The 23,664-nt window shown below is 41.8% G+C and overlaps 2 protein-coding genes across 4 annotated transcripts in view; one reads left to right on the top strand and one right to left on the bottom strand.

Moving 5' to 3' along the window:
- LOC116579132 (zinc finger protein 11-like) overlaps positions 1-23,664 on the top strand; it is a 1,039,038-nt gene that overhangs the window by 930,639 nt on the left and 84,735 nt on the right.
- Positions 1-23,664, bottom strand: part of LOC116579165 (putative protein ZNF720) — a 794,777-nt gene that overhangs the window by 767,823 nt on the left and 3,290 nt on the right. For 2 of the 3 annotated variants that reach the window (XR_004281153.1, XR_004281152.1), the window contains exon 1: positions 4,544-4,592. The exons of the other annotated variant lie outside the window; for it this stretch is intronic. The gene's annotated coding sequence lies outside the window, so the exon portion shown is untranslated. Of the gene's footprint in view, positions 1-4,543; positions 4,593-23,664 lie in introns of those variants that run through there. 3 annotated transcript variants of the gene reach the window in all.

Below are 23,664 nucleotides of genomic sequence, written 5' to 3'. Positions count from 1 at the left end.
GGGAGCCTGCTTCTCCTCTCTCTCTGCCTACTTGTGATCTCTGTTGTCAAATAAATAAATAATAATAATAAAAATCTAAAAAAAAAAAAAGCACCTATGGGGCATGGGGCTGCCTGACTGAAAACTTTCACTCCTTTCACTCCCAGAAGTCAACTCTATCCACTACACAGAGGTGACAGCCCTCCTTGTGCAGTATAAAGTGTTGGGATGTGGGAGAGAAGCCAATGGTCAAGCAATTCCAGACATGTTTTGATGTCAATTATTGGGGTTCTGGAGTGAATGATGAAGAAAGGGTTGTTGAGATACCCATGGTACAACAACTGTGGTCCTAACACAAGGGGAGAGAAACGTGAGCAGTGACTTTGCCCAAATTGACAGGTATTGCAGGCATGTCTGATGGCAACTATGTGGCTTGGCTTCTGGCCTGAAGAGGCCACTGAAAGTTCAACCTAGAGATTCCTTATAAGAAGTTCCAGCAAAGCAGATTCTAAAAAATCTATATGATCACTCACTGTTCTTACTGAGGTTATGGTAAATAATTAGGCCAAGTTTGTTAAAACCGGACTTGTTTTTCAAATAAATTAGTCCCGATTTGGCTATCTCTGAAAATGAGGGTTATTTTAGAGAGAAAAATTATTTTTTAATAACACACCTTGATGGATGTTAAATTCTAGATTTGATTGTCTTTAAATGTTTGTTTACCTAAGCTAGGCAACTTGAGGTAAACTTCAGAGAAGTTGCATAATAGCTCAATTAGATGATCTTGCCTAATATTCTGTAGGGATAATAACAGAACCCATTGGGCACATAGCTCAAATATTTAAACAAATAGAAAAATGAAATTGATTCCTCCAAAATTGTATAACTTACCTTTCACCTTGTGTGTGGCTGGAATAATGAAATTACCTAAAATTCAGCATACCGCACTCAATAGCCTTAACTATGGACTTGTGGAGATAATGTATGACCCCATTTTATGATTGGATTGGATGATGCTTGGGGGACTCCCCTTATCTCTTGACAAGTTTTCTCCCACTTGCCAATGATCCTCTGTAATCAGGATATCGTTAAGGCTGGACCACTCAAAGGGCTTCTTAATGGTTTCATCCCTCAGTCATATTTATCCTAGAAGCCACCTCTGAGGTGCAGTTGCAAACAGTTGCTTTAGCAAAGCATAAAACAGCCCTCCTCATAAAGAGCCTCAGAGCTCACTATGGGACAGTCCCTGACTGTAATCACTTCACATCAGGTCCAGATTTGTCTTAGAAGCCAAAGGCCACGAATGGATGATGGGGGCCAACTTATTAAATACTGGGCTACACTTACAGATATGCCAGAAATAATACTTAAAACTTGTCAAACTTTAAACCTAGTTACCCGTATGCCTGAACCTGACCATTGTGCTTCTTTCTCTATGGAGCAAAAACTGTTCGAGGTTACTGATCTTGCTTACTCTGTCTGGCCAGATTTAAGATGTCCCTGTTAAAAATACAAATGACAGTTCGTTTACTGATGACAATACTTTTCATAAAAAGAATAAGAAAAGCTAAATGTGCCATAGTGCTCACTAGCACTTTGCAATTGCCAAAGCTTTACAAATAAACATTAATACTGACTCCAAATATGCCTTCCTGGTACTACATGCCCATGGAACTATTTGGAAGGAAAGGGGATTGCTGTCAAGCCATAACTCCCCAATCAAATCTGGGCCTAAGTTACAAAACCCTCCATATTGCTATACTGACGATGGTATATATCAAATCTGGGATACATATTTGTGGCTCATACCCATTATTGGACAGCTCATTCAAAAGGCAGTTTAATGGTGGGAACAAAGAAATCAGACATACGATACTTGGGCAAATAACACACAACATCTGGGATGACTATCATTAGAAATGTGTTCCCAATGGGACGCCTGGGTGGCTCAGTTGGTTAAGCGGCTGCCTTCGGCTCAGGTCATGATCCCAGCATCCCGGAATTGAGTCCCACATTGGTCTCCTTGATGGGCAGGGAGCCTGCTTCTCCCTCTGCCTCTGCCTGCCACTCTGTCTGCTTGTGCTTGCTCTCTCCCTCTAGATATCTGACAAATAAATAAATACAATCTTAAAAAAAAAAAAAGAAAGAAAAGAAAATGAAATGTTGTTCTCAAATAATAGTTCTCCAGGCTACTGACTGGTTTGCTACTGATGGGGTAAGGCGACCTGGCATTAGATGGTCAGCTCCAAACGGAACCCACTGGATCTGTGGAACTAACCTGGGCAAAGATGGACACAATCTCTTTTTAAATGGTAAGGTCACTTAACATCCATTTTTGCTCCATCTGTGGGACTAGAGCATGTCATGTGGCATGTAGAAGCCCTTAATAAATATACTACAAAGGCACTCTATGATTCACTAAATAGCATCTCTTTACTTAATACCGAAGTCTTACAGAAACGCAAGGCAGTCCTACAAAAATAGAATGGCCTTAGATGTCCTGACAGCAGCACAGGGTGGCACATGTGCAATTATCAAAGCAGAATGTTGCGTGTACATCCCAGACTATGACAAAAATGTGACAGGACTAATAAAAAATATGAATACCCAGATTAAGGTTCTACATGATCCTTCTCTCCCTCTCAGTGATTGGTTAAGTTCCTGGTTTAAAGGAGGACTATGGCCAACAATTAAAAATCTCTTTTGGGCTTTTCATTCTTATAGTCTTATTAATCTTAATATGTTGCCTTGTTCATTGTTTCTCTACTTGGTGCCAAGACTCCATTGCTGCAATGACTTCACAATGATCCTTACCACGCACAGAGACACTTCTTCACTGTCAGCCCTGGATCCAGCTGCCTCCATCTTCTGTAACTCCCCTCCACATTCCTCAACTGACCAATGTTGGCCCAACTAGGTAGGGACAGTTCTACACCCCTATTCAGCAGGAAGAAGTTACAGAAGATGACACTTTCCACTTTCAACTACCTTAAAGAATTAAGGGTCAAAATTGTTCAGGAGGGAATGATGAGGGAGCAGGAGGCTGGCTGAGGACAAAGCAAAAGCTGGCACCTTGTACCCCCTCTCCACCCGCTTCCCTCCTCACACACCCTTGGCTGCACTAAAAGGAAAACAAAGAGTTAACTTGCAGAGATCACAATCCTGCAAGACAGGAGTCTCCCTTGGTCTACAAATGTCCTAGTGATTTATAACAAAGAAGCTATCTTACCAGTAGCCCAATTTCCAGAGGCAAATAACTTAGTTCCTCAAGCCCTAATGTCACCCTCCCCTCCATAAAAACTGAAGGAGGCTGAGGTAGAAGGAAATGTGAATAAAGTTAAATTTCCTCTAAACCTAAATCTCACTAACAAGGATGTTTGATAGGAGGAATGTGACATTCCCCAGGAAACTCCCAATTATCTTCATATTAGTGCCTTATTAGAGGGGGAAATGGCCTTGGCTTGACAATAATCAGGCCTTCAATATCCTGACAGTCTTCTCTACCCTGATAGCCCTTCTGAACAGCCCCTTTGTCCTCACTTACCCAACTCCTTTGTATATAATCAGCCACTCCTCAGGATAGATGGGCAGCAGCTCTTCCTGCCCATGGGTTCTGTCCCCGTGCTTTAATAAACCACCATTTTGCACCAAAAATGTCTCAAGAATTCTTTCTTAGTCATAGGCTCAGGACCTCACCCCACCGAACCTCACCTATGTTCTAGAACTTCATTACCTGGGAACCTGGGAGCCCAATGTGGGGCTGGATCTTAGGTCCCCGGGATCACGACCTGAGCTGAAAGCAGAAAGCAGACTCTTAGCCAAGAGAACCGCCCTCAGTCCCCAAGATTGATTTATATTTTAGAGGAGATGGGGAAGGGCAGAAGAGGGAGAAAAAGAATGTCAAGTGGACTCCCCTCAGGGCACAGAGCCAGAAGCAGGGATACCAGTCCTGGACCCTCAGATCCCAACCTGAGCTGCAACCAAGAGTCCAACACTAGTTGACTGAGCCCCCAGGCACCCTCTTCTAGTGCATTTTAAGCAGAATATCTCTTTCACGTGCTAAATATGGAGACACACACACCCCTTTCTTAGAATGGGAACTTTCCAAGTTTTTCTGGACTCATACCCACCGAGCTTCTGTCCGCATTTCATTCCTCCCCAGCTGCACACAGCTAATCGAGAATCCAGATGAGCCCGATCGAGAAATGCTTTCCGTCCCTGACATCCCAGGAACAGACCTCATCAGCCACAGGAATTTCAGACTCGACACCTTCCCCTCCAGATCCACCACCATCGGAATATTGTCACTCCTCGCGGGACTTTAAGTCAAAGTGACAACAGCTGATGCACTATCGAAGCCAGGTTGGGGACAGGACAAAACGCTCTGGGACATAGAGAAGCATTCTAAAGACCTAACCCTGAGTATCACTTCTGACTAGGTCTTAAAAAGAGGTGAACGCGGAGGAAAGAAGCACCCGAACTGGAGGCATCCACATCTGCAGCTTCTAAACGAGAGGATCTGCGAAGAAACAGAAGACACGGCTCTGCGGGGACCCAGGCTCACCTGAGAACTTGCCATTTCTGCCTTCGCCTCCACCTCTAGATTTCGTCTTCACGAGGGATCTGGGGGGTAAATCACAGCTGCATCAGGAGAAAATGCCCTTAAATCCAGCAACAGAACTACTTGTCCTCACACCGCTCGCCCTCGTGGGCAGGACTCGGAGATGCAGAAAAGGCCCAACTTCCCAGTCCTTTGCGTCCGGAGCATCTCAGAAACTGTGAGCTCCCGTGAGGACACCCATCCCTGCATTTTCCTCACTTGCTTTGTGGGGGGGGGGGGGTCCCCTGCCACCGCCACTCACGACTTCAGCGTCAGCGTCGGAACTGCAGGCTACATGGACCCAACCCTCCCAGACTCACGGAGCACAGAGTCCCTGCCACCTCTCCAGGACCAAAGCCACAAATCCACTCTCAGAAAACCCTCAGGCTCCCCTCTGGCCTCGCTCAGAATCTCCTGGAGCCCTTAATTAACACAACAGTGTTGTTTTCGCCCAAACCAACTGGCAGAATCTGAGGGGGAGGCCCGCAGAGAAGATCCTTCCTGAAACTCCACAGGTGACCCTGCTGGGAAGGAACAGGGGAGGTAACCAGGACAAGCAGAGTAACCAAGGCTGGGACTGGGAGCAGAGTTTGAGCCCTGCCTTCTCCACCATCAGAGTTTTGGGAGACTGACACCCTCTCCCTCTTTCTGCTACACAGAGAGAGCCCCTGACAGACTAAACTTTCCAGTATAAATGCAAATGTCTCTTTCAAAGTAAACACAGGATTTCAGAGCTCTTCCTTTTTCTGCCTTTGATTCAAAATAACCGGCCAAAAATAATGCTCAGACCAAGGAGACATATTTTAGGGTGACAAAATATTCCCCTTCAGTGTTTCTGCTCATAAGGACCTGCCACACAGTTTTCCACACTGCATGTTCTTTTAACCCTCCCATCAGCGATGTATGAGAATTCTGATTCTCAGCATTCTCAGGAAAATTGGATGTTATCCTTTTTCTTTATTTTAGCCATTTCAGAAAACACTGAGTGGTTTCTTAGTGTGAAGTATGCAGTCTTCTTACAACAGCTGTCTTGGTGACTGAAATGAAAACCACTTGAAAGGCATCAAGTTGAACAAAGAAAAAAGCAATTAATGCTTCAATGGGACTCCATTTCCAAATAAGTAACCTTTCTCTTCCCCACAGACCTCTTCTCACTTCTCAGCTCTTTGTTTTGATGAAGTCCCAGAACCTAAGTCAGGTTCGGTGGGGTGAGGAGGTTCGGAGCCGATGACTAAAGAAAGAATTCTTAAGACGTCGTTGGTGCAAAAGGTGATTTATTAGAGCACGGGGACAGGGCCCGTCGGCAGGCGGAGATGCGGCTGCCCCGGGTTGTGAGGAGTGGTTGGTTATATACACAGGAGTTGGGTAGGTGAGGACAAAGGGGTGTTCAGAAGGGCTATTGGGGCAAAGAATACTATGAGGATATTGAAGGCTTAGTTGCTATCAAGTAAAGACAATTGGAAGTCTGGTGGAATGTTACATTCCTGCTATCAAGCATCCTTGTTAATGAGATTTAAGTTTAGAAGAAATTTAACTTTATTTACTTTTCCTTCTACTTCCACCTCCTTCGGTTTTTTTATGGAGGGGAGGGTAACATTAGGCTTGAGGAACTGAGTTCTGTGTCTTTGGAAATTGGGCTATTGATAAGGTAACTTCTTTGTTGTAATCTCAAGGAAATTTGCAAACCAAGAGACTCCTGTCTTGCAGGATTGCGATCTCAGCAAGTTAACTATTTATCGTTTTATGGCAGTCAGGGGTGCCTGAGGAATGCTACACATATGGAGGGGAGCGGATGAAGGGGGGGGGTGCAAGGCGCCAGCTTTTGCTTTGTCCTCAGCCAGCCTCGTGCTCCCTCATCAGTTTCAGGAACCTGGTGCCACCCTGATAGCATGAAGAACAGGGCTGGTGGCACAGACAAATTCCTCTGGAAATCAGACATTGTCCAGCATCTCCCCCACAAACCCTTGGCCTCTTTCCCCAGGTGGGCTGCAGGTTTTGTGGCCCCGACCTGCTGAGGGCTCCTTGGCTGGCAAAGCAATGAAGCTAAGGCTGCCCTTGATCCCCAGCTTTGTCTGCACATTCTGTTCCGGGTCTGAAGCATGGAGGTCAGTTCACACAACAGAATGAATGTGAGGAGAGGAAGGTTTGTTTTTCCTGTGCTGATCTCAATTCTTCGGCTGGTCTAAGACTTAAAATGATGTAAGACGTTTTCAGTAGAGAAAACAATGAAGTTCTTAATTATGGGAATGAGAAAGACATGAGGCTCAAAGAGAGGTGTGTTATGCCCAATAATGGGTCCATGAATAAAGGAGTGAGACTGATATAAAGCGAAGGTCAAGCAAAGATTTATTTCGCACCAAGCATCAAGAATCTAACCAAACGTTCGGGGATGCACCTCTTACAAGAGAGGGCGAAACTTTTCTCTTTCGCAGACTAGCTTTTAAGGACAAAGGCTATGCGGTCGGGCCTGTCCACGCACAGGTGGCCAATGAGATTGTCACAAACACAAGGAAACTCCACAGTGATGCTAGGACCTATTGAATTACAATTTACCCTAGTAGAAATTTGAACCAGCCTATCACCTTGGTCAGAATTCGTTCCCCAAAAGGTGACCAAAGGGCGGGTTCAGACTCCTTGGTAGCTAGGGAAACAGTATGCAACCCCCTTCTGATCTGATGTCTGCACCTAGTCTGACCCACCCTTGTATCTGGGCTTTGTTACCTGGAGCTGGTTTCTGGGACTTGTTTTTAAGTAAATCCCCTGGGGGAAGGGGAGCAGGGACAGGTTAACTTTAATGAAAGCCTCTTGCTAAATAGGTCCTTACAAGGTGATTGAAGCTTCTGTGTCGTGGTGACTTAAGAAGGAGGAGGTAGGATTTCGAATTTCCAGAGAGGATATTATATTCAGAGGAGAAAGAAAAGATGAAATATTTATCAAACAATGGTTTGTCCTCCAGGTTGGCAACTCTTTTCTTCTTCTTCTTTTTCTTCTTCTCCTTCTTCTTCTTCTTCTTCTTCTTCTTCTTCTTCTTCTTCTTCTTCTTCTTCTTCTTCTTCTTTTTCTTTGCAATTTTATTTTTTTCCAATGTTCCAACATTGTTTATGCACCACACTCAGTGCTCGAATATGTGCCCTCCTTAATACCCCCCACCGGGCTCACCCAACCCCTCCACCCCATCCCCTCCATAACCCTCAGTTTCTTTCTCAAAGTCAACAGTCTCTCACACTTCATCTCCCCCTCTGATTTCCCCCAACTCACTTCTCCTCTTCTTCTCCATGCTATTGTCCTCCATGCTATTCCTTATGCTCCACAAGTAAGTGAAACCATAAGATAACTGACTCTCTCTGCTTGACTTATTTCACTCAGCATAATCTCCTCTAGTCCCATCCATGTTGATACAAAAATTGGGCATTCATACTTTCTGATGAAGGCATAATATTCCATTGTATATATGGACCAGAGCTTCTTTATCCATTCGGGTGTTGAAGGTCATCTTGGCTCTTTGCACACTTTGGTGACTGTGGCCACTACTGCTATGAACATTGGGGTTCCAATGGCCCTTCATTTCATTACATCTGTATTTTTGGGTTAAATACCCAGGAATGCAATTGCAGGGTCATAGGGTAGCTCCATTTTTAATTTCTCAAGGAATCTCCACACTGTTTTCCAAAGTGACTGCACCAACTTGCATTCCCACCAACAGTGTAAGAGGGTCCCCTTTTCCCCACATCCTCTCCAAAACTTCTTTCCTGTCTTGTAATTTTGGCCATTATAACTAGTGTAAGGTGGTATCTCAATGTGGTTTTGATTTGAATCTCCCTACTGGCTAATGATGTTGAACATTCTTTCATGTGTCTGTTATAGGTAGACAACTGTTTGTGATATAAACTATTAATCCCTGGTATCCATGTAGGAAAGAATGTTATGGTTTGATACCCATGGCAAGGAAAGAATTCTCAAGATGTCTATGGTGCAAAAGGTGATTTTGTGAAAGCATGGGGACAGGACCCAGGGGCAGAAAGACCACACTCTGTTATGAGGCGTGGCCCATTATATAATTTCGAGTTGGAGGGGGTTTGGGATAGCACAAGTATCTAAGGAATTTTGGAAGCAAGGTATTCAGGACCTTGAGGGGGCTATCAGTTCTTGGGAAAAGGTCATTTATTACCAACCAAAACCCCTTAGTCATGGGACCCTTCTGATATTTATCTGTCGGCCATCTGCTTGCAGGATGTTTACCAATACGTAGCTAGAGGGTTTGAGAGAAAAGGGAAGTTTCCAAAGGAAATGTTTTATGTTAAAGTAGACTTACAGGATCCTGGTGGGGGTTGGGGAGTTCAGGTCAAGATTGTCTTTTCCCTAGTAACAGAATACACACTCTTCTCTAGTGCACATGGATCATTCTCCAGAATAGATTACATCCTCGGTCCTAAATCAGGTTTCAACCGGTATCAAAAGATTGGGATCATTCCCTGCATATTTTCAGACCACAATGCTCTGAAGCTAGAACTCAATCACAAGAGGAAATTTGGAAAGAACCCAAATACATGGAGACTAAGCAGTATCCTTCTAAAGAATGAATGGGTCAACCAGGAAATTAAAAAAGAATTGAAAAAATCATGGAAACAAATGATAATGAAAACACGACAGTTCAAAATCTGTGGGACACAACAAAGGCAGTCCTGAGAGGAAAAATATAGCGGTACAAGCCTTTCTCAAGAAACAAGAAAGGTCTCAGGTACACAACCTAACCTATACCTAAAGGAGCTGGAGAAAGAACAAGAAAGAAACCCTAAACCCAGCAGGAGAAGAGAAATCATAAAGATCAGAGCAGAAATCAATGAAATAGAAATCAAAAGAACAATAGAACAAATCAACAAAACTAGGAGCTGGTTCTTTGAAAGAATTAATAAGATTGATAAACCCTTGGCCAGACTTATCAAAAAAAAAAAAAAAAAGAGAGAGAGAGAGAAAGGACCCAAATAAATTAAATCATGAATGAAAGAGGAGAGATCACAACTAACACCAAAGAAATACAAACAATTATAAGAACATACTATGAGCAACTCTACGCCAACAAATTTGACAATCTGGAAGAAATAGATGCATTCCTAGAAACATATAAACTACCACAACTGAACCAGGAAGAAATAGAAAGCCTGAACAGACCCATAACCAGTAAGGAGATTGAAACAGTCATCAAAAATCTCCAAACAAACAAAAGCCCAGGGCCACACGGCTTCCCGGGGGAATTATACCAAACATTTAAAGAAAAACTAATTCCTATTCTCCTGAAACTGTTCCAAAAAATAGCAATGGAAGAAAAACTTCCAAACTCATTTTATGAGACCAGCATCACCTTGATCCCAAAACCAGACAAGGATCCCATCAAAAAAGAGAGCTATACACCAATATCCTTGATGAACACAGATGCGAAAATTCTCACCAAAATACTAGCCAGTAGGATTCAACAATACATTAAAAGGATTATTCACCACGACCAAGTAGGATTTATTCCAGGGCTGCAAGGTTGGTTCAACATCCGCAAATCAATCAATGTGATACAACACATCAATAAAAGAAAGAACAAAAACCATATGATACTCTCAATAGATGCTGAAAAAGCATTTGACAAAGTACAGCATCCCTTCCTGATCAAAACTCTTCAAAGTGTAGAGATAGAGGGCACATACCTCAATATTATCAAAGCCATTTATGAAAAACCCACCACAAATATCATTCTCAATGGAGAAAAACTGAAAGCTTTTCTGCTAAGGTCAGGAACACGGCAGGGATGTCCATTATCACCACTGCTATTCAACATAGTACTAGAAGTCCTAGCCTCAGCAATCAGACAACAAAAGGAAATTAAAGGCATCCAAATCGGCAAAGAAGTCAAACTATGACTCTTCGCAGATGATATGACACTATATGTGGAAAACCCAAAAGACTCCGCTCCACAACTGCTATCACTTGTACAGGAATTCAGTAAAGTGTCAGGATATAAAATCAATGCACAGAAATCAGTTGCATTTCTCTACACCAACAACAAGACAGAAGAAAGAGAAATTAAGGAGTCAACCCCATTTACAATTGCACCCAAAACCATAAGATACCTAGGAATAAACCTAACCAAAGAGGCAAAGAATCTATACTCAGAAAACTATAAAGTACTCATGAAAGAAATTGAGGAAGACACAAAGAAATGGAAAAATGTTCCATGCTCCTGGATTGGAAGAATAAATATTGTGAAAATGTCTATGCTACCTAAAGCAATCTACACATTTAATGCAATTCTTATCAAAGTACCATCCATCTTTTTCAAAGAAATGGAACAAACAATTCTAAAATTTATATGGAACCAGAAAAGACCTCGAATAGCCAAAGGAATATTGAAAAAGAAAGCCAACGTTGGTGGCATCACAATTCCGGACTTCAAGCTCTATTACAAAGCTGTCATCATCAAGACAGCATGGTACTGGCACAAAAACAGACACATAGATCAATGGAACAGAATAGAGAGCCCAGAAATAGACCCTCAACTCTACAGTCAACTAATCTTCGACAAAGCAGGAAAGAATGTCCAATGGAAAAAAGACAGCCTTTTCAATAAATGGTGTTGGGAAAATTGGACAGCCACATGCAGAAAAATGAAATCGGACCGTTTCCTTACACCACACACGATAATAGACTCAAAATGGATGAAGGACCTCAATGTGAAAAAGGAATCCATCAAAATCCTTGAGGAGAACACAGGCAGCAACCTCTTCGACCTCAGACGCAGCAACATCTTCCTAGGAACATCGCCAAAGACAAGGGAAGCAAGGGTAAAAATGAACTATTGGGATTTTATCAAGATCAAAAGCTTTTGCACAGCAAAAGAAACAGTTAACAAAACCAAAAGACAACTGACAGAATGGGAGAAGATATTTGCAAACGGCATATCAGATAAAGTGCTAGTGTTCAAAATCTATAAAGAACTTACCAAAATCAACACCCAAAGAACAAATAATCCAATCAAGAAATGGGCAGAGGACATGAACAGACATTTCTGAAAAGAAGACATCCAGATGGCCAACAGCCACATGAAAAAGTGCTCCATATCACTCGGCATCAGGGAAATACAAATCAAAACTCACACCAGTCAGAATGGCTAAAATCAACAAGTTAGGAAATGACAGATGCTGGCGAGGATGCAGAGAAATGGGAACCCTCCTACATTGTTGGTGGGAATGCAAGCTGGTGCAACCACTCTGGAAAACAGCATGGAGGTTCCTCAAAATGTTGAAAATAGAACTGCCCTATGACCCAGCAATTGCACTACTGGGTATTTACCCTAAAGATACAAACGTAGTGATCCGAAGGGGCACGTGCACCCAGACGTTTATAGCAGCAATGTCCACAATAGCCAAACTATGGAAAGAACCTAGATGTCCATCAACAGATGAATGGATCAAGAAGATGTGGTATATATACACAATGGAATACTATGCAGCCATCAAAAGAAATGAAATCTTGCCATTTGCGACAACATGGATGGAACTAGAGCGTATCATGCTTAGCGAAATAAGTCAAGCGGAGAAAGACAACTATCATATGATCTCCCTGATATGAGGAAGTGGTGATGCAACATGGGTGGTTAAGGGGGTAGGAGAAGAATAAATGAAACAAGATGGGATTAGGAGGGAGACAAACCATAAGTGACTCTTAATCTCACAAAACAAACTGAGGATTGCTGGAGGGAAGGGGGTTGGGAGAAGGGGGGTGGGGTTATGGACATTGGGGAGGGTATGTGCTATGGTGAGTGCTGTGAAGTGTGTAAACTTGGCGATTCACAGACCTGTACCCCTGGGGATAAAAATATATGTTTATAAAAAATAAAAAATTAAAAATTAAAAAAAAAAGATTGTCTTTTCCCATTAGCAACCTATTAACATCATGGCAGTTAAGTCCTTGGAGGAATGTCACTCTGCCTCTTTGAAGGATTTGTCAATGACTTGTAGGTATAAGGATATTATTAGCATGCTTTCTTCTGCCTTTGTTTCCCACATCATGATCCTCTCTCTTCCTAATAAAGGTCCCCCATCTAATTGACTCTTGCGCGCGCGCGCGCATACACACACACACACACATAACTCAGCATCATAGCAGAAGGCAATAATGCCATTTGTATTACAGGACAAACCTTGAAGACAGGTTTCTAACTTTTTTTTTTAAGATTTTATTTATTTACTTGACAGACAGAGATCACAAGTAGGCAGAGAGGCAGGTAGAAAGGAAGGGAAGTAGGCTTCCTGCTGGGCAGAGAGCCTGACACGGAGCTTGATCCCAGGATCCTGGGATCATGACCTGAGTCAAAGGCAGCGGCTTTAACCCATTGAGCCACCCAGGCGCCCCAAGACAAGTTTCTAACTTAAATTGAAACCCTCCCTTGGCCTCTTGGGCCAACTTAATAGCCTTTAAGTTTCTGCGTGCACCTTTCCATGAATAGAGTAAACTCTTCTCTGTACATCTATATATCACATACTGTCTACAAGAAGGACTGGTAATTTCATCCTCTGACACAGCCATGCCTGGGGACACATACACATCCTGCAAGCACCTCTGTCATGTCCGTAGGAGGCACAGTGAGTGCACAGGCCATCAAGAACTGTATCAGACTGTCCTTTTCCCTCCTCCTGATTCACTGTCCTAAAGCTCCTTCAAAACTCTGAAGGCCTGGTAAATTTCTTGGAGTTGATTTTTTATTTTAAAGATTTTATTTATTTATTTGACAGGCAGAGATTACAAATAGGCTGAGAGGCAGGCAGAGAGAGAGGAGGAAGCAGACTCCCCGCCGAGCAGAAAGCCCGATGCGGGGCTCGATCCCAGGACCCTGGGATCATGACCTGAGCTGAAGGCAGAGGCTTTAACCCACTGAGCCACCCAGGCGCCCCTGGAGTTGATTTTTCAATGGAATGGCAGCCAGCTTGGGTTTCTGGATAACAAAATTGTTGGATCCTTCAGCACAGTGGTCAGGAAGAACTTCTGTGATGTTTTATGGTGTAACTTAATAAGTTTATTGAAGTAGCATGTGGGTGGGACTTGTGCTCAGAAAGAGCTACACTTCTTTTTTTTTCTTTTCTTTGAGAGAGACGCCCTCCTGGTGGCGGGTGGTGATGGGCAGAGGAAGAGAGACAAAACAACTTACCACTGGGCAGGGAGCCCACTGCAGGGCTATGTGCTGGGAACCTCACATCATGACCTGAGCCAAAGTGAGACCCTTAACTGACTCACCCCCAGAGCACCTAAGAGCTATACTTTTAATGTCTGAAGGAGGTGGTTGCATGCTTAGCGCTTAAGGGGGTGGGCTCTTGCAGACAGAAGTAGATTATAAATGATTCCACCAGTTTCTTTATATTTTTAAAAATATTTTTCTCCCTTTTCTAATTTTTAATTTTTTAAAATATTTTTATTAACAGATAATGTATTATTAGCCCCAGAGGTACAGGTCTGTGAATCATGAGGTTTACACACTTCATAGCACATACCTTCCCCAATGTCCATAACAACCCCACCACCCTCTCCTGGCATTCCCCTGGAAACCCTCAGTTTGTTTTGTGAGATTAAGAGTCTCTTATGGTTTGTCTCCCTCCCAATCCCATCTTGTTTCATTTATTTTTTCCTACCCCGCAATAAAAATATTATTCTTTTTGTAAGGGCCTACTTGGTCAGTACTGGCTTCATCCCCATAGAATAGCCATCCCCAATATATAGGTAGTGAACTTAGATTGAACATACTCCTTCCCCCAGGGAGAAAGCGCTTAAAAAACAAAACCAGTGAAATACAGCTGGCTGGTGAAATATGGCCAAATAGCCCCAATAACGGAGCACAGATACCAGGACATGTCATGCTGACCAGAGATAACGGAGTCCAGATACAGGGACATGTCCAGCCAGAGGGGAACATCCAATCAAGGGAAAGCGCACATATTACCCTCCAGGGAGTGTGAGCCCCTGCCTTTTGGACACCAGCCAAAGGCGCTGATTCTAGCCGAGGTCATAGGCTGAGTTAAGTGACTATCATGGGGTAAAATGTAATCCAATTGGCTGCCCGTACAAAACCTAGCATGATTGTGTGACGTTTTCTGTGTGCAGCATTCTCACTGGCCAGGCTCAACTATGTGGCTTTTGTTCTATAAAAACTAGCCTATGAGAATAGAAGGTTGTCACTTTCCTTTGTGAAAGGTGACCCCGAACGTTGGGTTCCGGTTTTTGATGCTTGGCGCGAAATAAAGCCCTGCTTAACCTTCGCTTTGTATCGGTCTCGTCCTTTTGTCACGGACCCTTTCACTTTTAAGATTCTATTTATTTGACAGAGACAGACACAGTGAGAGAGGGAACACAAGCAGTAGCAGAAGGATAGGGAGCAGGCTTCCCTCTGAACATGAAGCCCAATGCAGAGCTCATGACCTGAGCCTAAGGCAGACACTTAATAACTGAGCCACCCAGGTACCCCTAGAACGACAACCATTATGGTGCTGAGGAAAGGGAGGAAGGTCCCGCACAGTAGGAAGGAGCTTCCCTGAAGGATCACCCAACCACAATGGATCTTATTACCTACACTGGGGTTAAGTACCTGGGAAACAGGCCTTGGGAGCAACCATAGCACATGCCTTGCTGATCTGGCCTATTCCACTGCCCAGAAGGCTTCTTCATCTCAAACATCTATTCAACCACATGACATCTTAAAGCTGCCCACATGATTGCATCCTCCAACACCTCCTCCATCCCTTGTCACAGATCTAGCCAGGGGAAGTACAGTAATCACTGACATCCAACAGCATTAGTCCTCAGGAAGACACAGGAGGTCAATCAAATCATCAAGATAAAACAGGACTTCCCTAGCCAGAGAAAACCACCTTTGGCAAAAATGGCTTTTGTTTCCCCATTACATGTATTCATCAGATGACACCAGCAAGAGCTGCCTGTGTCTTTACAGTGACTAAAGGGAGCCACCTCCTATTCTCTTCCCACACTGTAAAGAGTTCCTCACATTTCCTATTAATAGGTCTTGTTATTCTTAGTAAGGGTAATGCCTTCCTCAAATTTTACTGAGATTCACATCTCACATCGTCGTGCTAAATGTCTGAATTAATACCCATTGGTTTCCATCTATGTAATCTCAATGAAGCATTATCTGAGGACATTGTCTCTGTAGCACAGGAAAAAAGAATGGCTGTGGTGCCTTTGCAGATGGAAAGAAAAATGAGGGGGAATACAACTGAAGATCTAGAGATAAGTAGGACCTAAAACAAGTAGCAATTATTTTTCGACATCTAAGGAGTCACTTGGGCAACTCGGGACCCTTCTCCTCTTCTACATGCTAATTCTTCATCTTAAATATTTTCTGTCTCTTCCCTGGGCTACAACACCACTCCTATTAGGATAGATTTCTCTTTCTTAAGGGGTATCTATGACACACATATCATGGTCGTAGGCGCATGTATACTTCATAGACACATCAAAACAACACTCAGTGTAGAACATGGTGCACATGATTTCATTTGGGGCCATGGTGCAGAGCTATGGAGTCCTAAGTCTAAGTCCAGAATATGCCATTCTGACTAAAATATTTAGGGAATTCCTGGGGGAGGGGGAGTGTTCTCTGTGGGACATGGGAGGAAAAGCATTAAGAGAAAGGAGAGATGGTGGGCCATAAGGACAGAGTACAAATATCCTATCAGATCTTCCACTAACTTGTGACCCTGCTGTGTGTTGACTGGGGAATGCACTAATGAGAAGGGCTCCTGTCAGTGTAAGGCCCTGACAAAACTACTAGCTACACAAAATCGATGCCAAGTAGTAGCAACATGGAGTACATGAGCTAAAACACCAACAATATCTTTATGTTACATGCCTCGGTAATACACCCACTGTAATATCATCATATTCACAAAGAGGAGAAAATCATAGCATAGACTAGGGGTTAAACAGTCACATATCTCTGAAACCTTCAAACCACTGGGAAAATGGATTATTAGGTATATTGTTTTACTCAGTGCCAAACAGGTGATTGATTCCGTCATTAACGGGCAACCTTCAATGAAAGAGATTAACACTGGAGGTAGGATAACACATCATTCATGGCACACCCATATCCATATGTTAAAACACACTAGATTTTATTAATGAAAATATATTAAGCTCACACATACACTAAGTTATGCATTTCAAATCCAGTCTATTGTCACCATTTGAAATACAAAATACACATGTGCAGTAGCATTCGCGTGTTGTCAGAAGGATGTGGGAGTCCCTATTTCCAAAAATTTCAGGACTGAGGTACATTCCTAAGAAATTTGCATGTTCAATGGTATGGCATTGTAGGGAAGGGTTAGCTATCCTGCTTCTCATCTGTCAGGATTTCCTCATTTAATCACATCAAGTCATACTACGAATCGATGGTGCTTACAAAGACGCCTTGGTAGTGTACTGCCTGCCACCTCCTTTTTCTTAAAGAACAATTAGTAAAACCTTCTATTTCTAATATTGAGGAAGTTCTTTAGTTTAAAACATGGAGTAGTAGGTGTTCTGAACACCTGCTTCATGGTAACTTACATCAATGTTTTAACCATAAGCATCTCCACAAAGATTTTCCTTGTATGTTGTATATTATATGGTCCTAAATCTTCCATAGAAAAATAAGCATGCATGCATCCACTTAATGTAGCAGGGCATCTGGTATCTTTGATGGAGCAACAATCAGCCACATGCTCTTCCATATTCAGCAGGAGTAAAGGGATTCTCAGGAGAGATTTCAGAGTAAAATACATGAATATTGTTAGTCACAAAAGTCACATAGGGTCAATGTAAAACATAAAAATATTGAAATCCCTTATACGTATGTAAAAGTCCATTCACTAAATCCGTTGAAGCAGAATAACATATACACATTCTAAATGTTTGGATTTTCCTTATAATCCCTATTTTCATACAGAGTAATGCCTGAATAGAGTGGATAAAGTATTTTTTTACTTGATTTATGTTACATTTATTGGAATTTAAGGTGAAATTAAATAGTCTTCTAAATATTTATGCCATTCGAGTTACTTTCCTGAATGCACTCTCTGGTGCATAATATTCAGTGTATATTAAAATGAATGTTTACCCACATTATGTTACAAGGGTTTGAAACTCATATGCATTTTTGTGAGACTGAGTAAGGATTAAGTTCCAAAAAAGGCTTGTCCATTTTCTTTACATTTTAGTTTTACTCCTATATGGTAACTATGATGTTAAGTAAGTTGGGAGTTCCTTTGAGAGGTCAAACACATGCTCTCTCTGTGTACAGTTATTCTCCTATATAAAATCGGATATGCAGTAAGGGAGGAGCAGTCCTTGGGCATTTTCTCATATACATTACATTTGCAGGTTTTTCTCCAGTACGAATTTTCTCATGTCTAGTGAGGGTTGTTTGCATGTTAAAAGCTTTGCCACATTAAATTCACTTGTCAGGTTTCTTTCCAGTATGAATTCTATGTTTAGTAAGGTGTGTGGCTGCTGGACAAAGGCCTTGCCACGTTCTTGACATTTGTAAGGTTTCTCTCCAGTGTGAATTCGGTGATGTTTAGTAAGTGATGAAAGCCATGTAAAGGCCTTCCCACAGTCTTTACATTGGTAAGGTTTCTCTCCAGTATGAATTATTTGATGTCTAATAAGCTCTGAGGGCGACTTAAAGGCCTTCACACATTCTTGACATTTGTAAGGTTTTTCTCCATATGAATTATGTGATGTTGGGTAAGCGCAGAGCACTGTTTAAAGGACTTGCCACATTCTTGACATTGGTATAGTTTCTCTCCACTGTGAATTCTATGATGATGAATAAGGGCTGAAGCCTGGCTAAGGACCATTCCACATTCTTGACATTGGTAAGGTTTCTCTCCACTATGAGTTTGGGGATGTTGAGTAAGGTCTGAAGACCAGTTAAAGGTCTTACCACATACTTGACATTGTAAAGTGTTCCCTCCTATATGAATTATGGGATGTTGAATAAGTTCTGAAGACCAGTTAAAGGCCTTGCCACATTCTTTACATTTGTAAGGTTTCTCTCCAGTATGAATTCTGTGATGATGAGTAAGCCTTGAGCTAATGTTAAAGGTCTTGCCATATTCTTGACATTTGTAAGGTTTCTCTCCAGTATGAATTATTTGATGTTGGGTCAGCCCTGAGCTCTGTTTAAAGGCCTTCCCATATTCTTCACATTGGTAAGGTTTCTCTCCAGTATGAATTCTACAATATTGCATAAGCTTTGAGCTGTGGTTAAGTGACTTTCCAAATTCTTGACATTGGTAAAGTTTCCCTCCAGTACAGATTTGCTTATGTCCATTTATTGATGAACAGTCCTTAAAGGTTTAACCACCTTCTTCATATTTCATTTTTTTCTCCAGTATGCATTTGCTAATGTTGAGCTAGTGTTGAGTGGCAGTCCAAGGATTTACCACATTCCTTAAGAATGTAAGTTTCCTTTTCCCAAGGGATTATCTCATTGATGTTAAGCTTGATGACTGACTAAACATGGTCCCTGGTTTATTACATGTGAATGGGCTTTTTTCCTCATAAATTCTCTGATGATCACCAGAACTGGAGGGTGGTTTATGAGCTTTCCTACATTCATTACATTTATGAGGACTGTGTCCCAAACGGTGACCATTATGTATACTTATGTTAGAGCTTGGATGAAAGCCTTCCCTACATTTATCACATTCATAATGGCTCTCTGCAAACCTAGCCCTGACATATCAGTGAACACTGGAGCCCTGGTTCAATGTTTTCTGAGATTCAGTGCACTGAGCAATTCTGACTCCAGTGGAAACTCTCTGGTCATTCTGGAGGGTTGACTCCTCTGTGAGCCCCTCTTGTATGGATCCCACTGAGCACTTTGTTCTTCATTTCTAAATCTCTGATGATCAGAAATAGTTGACTGAAAGGACAGGTCAATCCTATCTTCAAATTGGCTCAAAATCATTATTCTCACCATGGAACTAGGTTACTTTTCAAATGTTCCAAATGGTCTGTCCACGAATAGCTATGTTTGAATATCTGGTTGGAGCTTGTGCTGACAGAAACACACTGCTCTGCAGAAACAGTTGACTTAAAAAGGGAGGCTTTCCACAGCAGTTTATATCCTCACCATTTGGGGCATTGAGATTCTCTTAAGGGCAATTGCCTTGGTTTGGGTGTATCATTCAGGATTTCTTTGATGGTCTTCACTGTCCCCATCATTGCCCCAGTCTGTGCATAAGTGTAAAATCTCAACAGCACTATGTTTGTATTTGTGCATTGGTCCATTCTGGAAAGAACCTTCTATGCTGCACTTTAGGGGAAAACTCTGCATGTCAGATGAAGATATAGCTGAAAGATTTCAAATAAAATAAAATCATTGCACTTACTACATTCAGAAGAATATACCTTTGAATGCTAATATAGAAGCAACAAGTCAATCAGACAACATCAGAAAGATGGCTGAGAAGGACTCATCAGGACTTCATTTCTCCATGGAAACATAACATGGCACACAACATACTGACCATATATCCTAATATATAATTCTGCAGTATGGTCACACATATTTGCTGCCTCAAAAATCAATTTCCTTTATATCTAATCATCAGGAAAAGGGTCGCATGAGTGCAAAATTAGCAGAATGATGGAAACTGAAACAAAAAACTGAAATGAACCAAACAGATTACAAAAAAAAAAAAAAATAGGAATATATCAACCACAGGAAGAGTCATTTGTCAGAAAAGATTAACATCATTGACAACCCATGAACTAAGTTAAGAATAATAGAGAAAAGACTGACTAAAATGAGAGGTGAAGAAGTAAAAGTAGATACAGTATAAATGATGGTTGGAATAAAAGTTCTTATAAAGGCAACAATGGGTAATCAGTGCCCATGAATTCATACCAAAAGATGAGTATGAATTTCAAAAGAAATGTATAACCAATTTAGACTCCATCATTCAAAAAAACTAATAAATAACTGATCTATAAGCACAAAGCAGAATGAAGGATGAAAAAAAGAAAAAACTCCCAACAAACAAAAATTGTGTGCCGGATGAATTTGGTTTATATACAGACAGACATTGAAGAAGAGAGGACTGCAAATCTCCTCAAACATTTCCAAGGAGTGCCGATCAGGGAAACTAGCAGAACACTCTGTCTGTGGCACTAGCATTACCAGCTCATGCAAGCTAGACAAAGACACTACAAATGACAACGTTTGCAAAACTCTACCTGTGAGGAATAGTCAAAGTCCACAATAAAACCAGCACATTCCTCAGTGGTGGAACAATCAGCGTGCCTTACTACCTATATCAAGGATTTTTATACTTTGGTGGAAAAATCAGCACATTTTCCCTTTTTACAAGATCATCAAGTAAGAAACAGTCCAGGAGTTAAGGGCACTCCAACATATAGAAAACCATAACTTGAAGACTCCACGTTAACAGAATGAAGATCAAAATGACATGATCATATTAAGGGAGACAGAATACAAATATGGGCACAGTGGACAACTTGTCACATTAAAAACACTCAATGGAGAGAGAGAAGGAAACTCCTCAACCTAATGAAGCCATAGATGTGTGAAAAGCTGAAATCTAACCTATTAAATAGGGAAAGACTGCAAGCTTCTCCTCTGTGATTCCCAGTGGGTCTGACAGGACTGGGGCTGGCATCGAGTACTCAGGTACTGCAAGATAAAAAATGGCCACTAAGCATGCTTTATCGGGCAAAACTCTTTTCTACAGTAGTAGAAATGAAGACATTCTACTGCTCTACGTTTACCAGTAGACCTGTCTTCTGAGACACGTAAAAGGAACACACTCTTGATGAAATGAAAAGGATTCTGCACAGAAACTGCAAACTGCAACCACACGAGGACACAAAACTGTCTTTTAAATATAAATATTTAGATAATTACACAAACCTGTAGTGTTGTAAGTGTTGTAATTAGGTATCCCTGACGTTTATTTCTGCTACAGAATTTTGTTTCTAAAAAAGTATAAAAATCTTTGATGTAGGTAGTAAGGCACACGACCTAAAGACAGAATCTGTGATATCGGTAACAAAGTGGTTGCAGGGGTGGAGACGGGATGAAGAGTTTTGTGTGCAATTGATGATATGAGATTTAAAATCTTTTTTTTTTTTTTTACCTCTAAGTTGTTTTAAGCAATCTGTAAGGTAACCACAATGAAAATACTCACAGAAGACACAAAAGTTAATGAGGAATGTACCAAGTCATGTCATGGTATAATACTACAATTAAAGGTAAAATATATATTTCTTATTTAATACCAAAACACAGTACAGAGCTATAAAATGTTTCAAAATTACTTTTGATTCCAGAAAGTCTTTTCTCTCATGCAGAGAGAAACAAAATTCGCCCACAAATACCTGATGAAATTAATTCTGTGTTGATGACACTCATCTAGACAGAATGCAACATTCACTGACCACTCACCAAGGAAAGAACTTAAGCAGTAGGAATCACAGAGTATGTATGTATGATATCCAAATACATGCAAATATACACATAACATTATTGACAATAAGTATACAGCTCATTTTTTGAGTTAGGTAATGACTGGGGCTTTATTAAAGGCTACAAGATCTGAGTTCTAAATACTCTAGTTCCCCAATAGCATTATTTATGTGGGAAGATTAGGAAACAAATAGAGACATTACATTGTTCCACCACTGAGGAATAGAACACAGAGAGTGGAAGTTTCTTTAATAGTTAATATTTTATTTAAAGATTTTATTTGTTTGTCAGAGAGAGAGAGAGAAAGCACAAGCAGAGTGTCAGGAAGAGGCAGACAGAGAAGCAGGCTCCTTGCTGAGCGAGGAGCCTGATGCAGGACTCGATCCCAGGACCCTGGGATCATGACCTGAGCCAAAGGCAGTGGCTCAACCTGCTGAGCCACCTAGGCATCCCTGTATTAGTTAATATTTAAAAAAAAAAAAAAACTTTTGAAGGGAAATAAAACTACACACTGTCCATTTTTGGATGGTGCTTTGTTATCTGATGAAGTTCCTGAGTCTCAGTTTTTTTTTTAATTTATTAATATGACAGAGAGAGACACAGTGAGAGAGGGAACACAAGTACGGGAAGTGGGAGAGGGAGAATCAGGATCCTGCCAAGCAGGCACCCTGATGCGGGGCCCTATCCCAGGTCCCTGGATCATGACCAAAGCTGAAGGCAAATGTCCAACCATCTGACCCACCTGGAGAAGCTCTCAGTTTAGGGGGCACTCTCCCTCCAAGCTGTCTCCTGACCTTCCTGGTGGACATGACAGACCATCACTGGAGCTGAAGGAGAATACCTAGAGAAATCTAAGAGCTTCATAATGTTGGAGAGCAGATGTCTCTCTGGAAGAGAGAGAAAAAAGAACCTGGGCATGCCTCCAACTAATCTTTCAAGGAGAGAGATTCAAACCACAGCTTAAGGTCTACCTTCCTCCATCAGACTTGGATCTCCCCTCTGTCATCTGCCTCATTCATTCCCACCCACTTGGATGGAAGCCTATGGTTTCCTTTCTCTTCACATCCCAGAGATGCTTCTCTTGCTCCAAAAACATAATCTGGTCTGGCTTTGACACAGTGAGACATGTTTATGAGGAAAAAGGAAAAGTGACTATTGCTGCGGATTCTAACTTCCCATCAGGCTTGTGTTCAGCAGAGAAGAAGGGACACTGTAGAATTCTAGAAAATGGTTTCCCAAAAAATGTTGCCCAACAGTCCTTTTAGAACACAGAGAAGGCATTTCCAGTGTTCACATCGTGACCTCCACTTCCAAGTAGTAGACATGGTAATAAGCAGGGAAAATTTCAGTTTTTTTTTTTTAAGATTTTATTTATTTATTTGACAGGCAGAGATCACAAGTAGACAGAGAGGCAGGCAGAGAGAGGAGGAAGCAGGCTCCCTGCTGAGCAGGAAGCCCGATGTGGGGCTCGATTCCAGGATGCCGGGATCATGACCCAAGCCGAAGGCAGCGGCCTTAACCCACTGAGCCACCCAGGCGCCCTGAAAATTTCAGTTTA

Source organism: Mustela erminea, chromosome 19 (assembly GCF_009829155.1).
Source record: "Mustela erminea isolate mMusErm1 chromosome 19, mMusErm1.Pri, whole genome shotgun sequence".
Classification (NCBI taxonomy): Eukaryota; Metazoa; Chordata; class Mammalia; order Carnivora; family Mustelidae; genus Mustela; species Mustela erminea.
The sequence above is the reverse complement of the archived record's forward strand: the minus strand, read 5'-3'. Positions and strand labels throughout refer to the sequence as shown.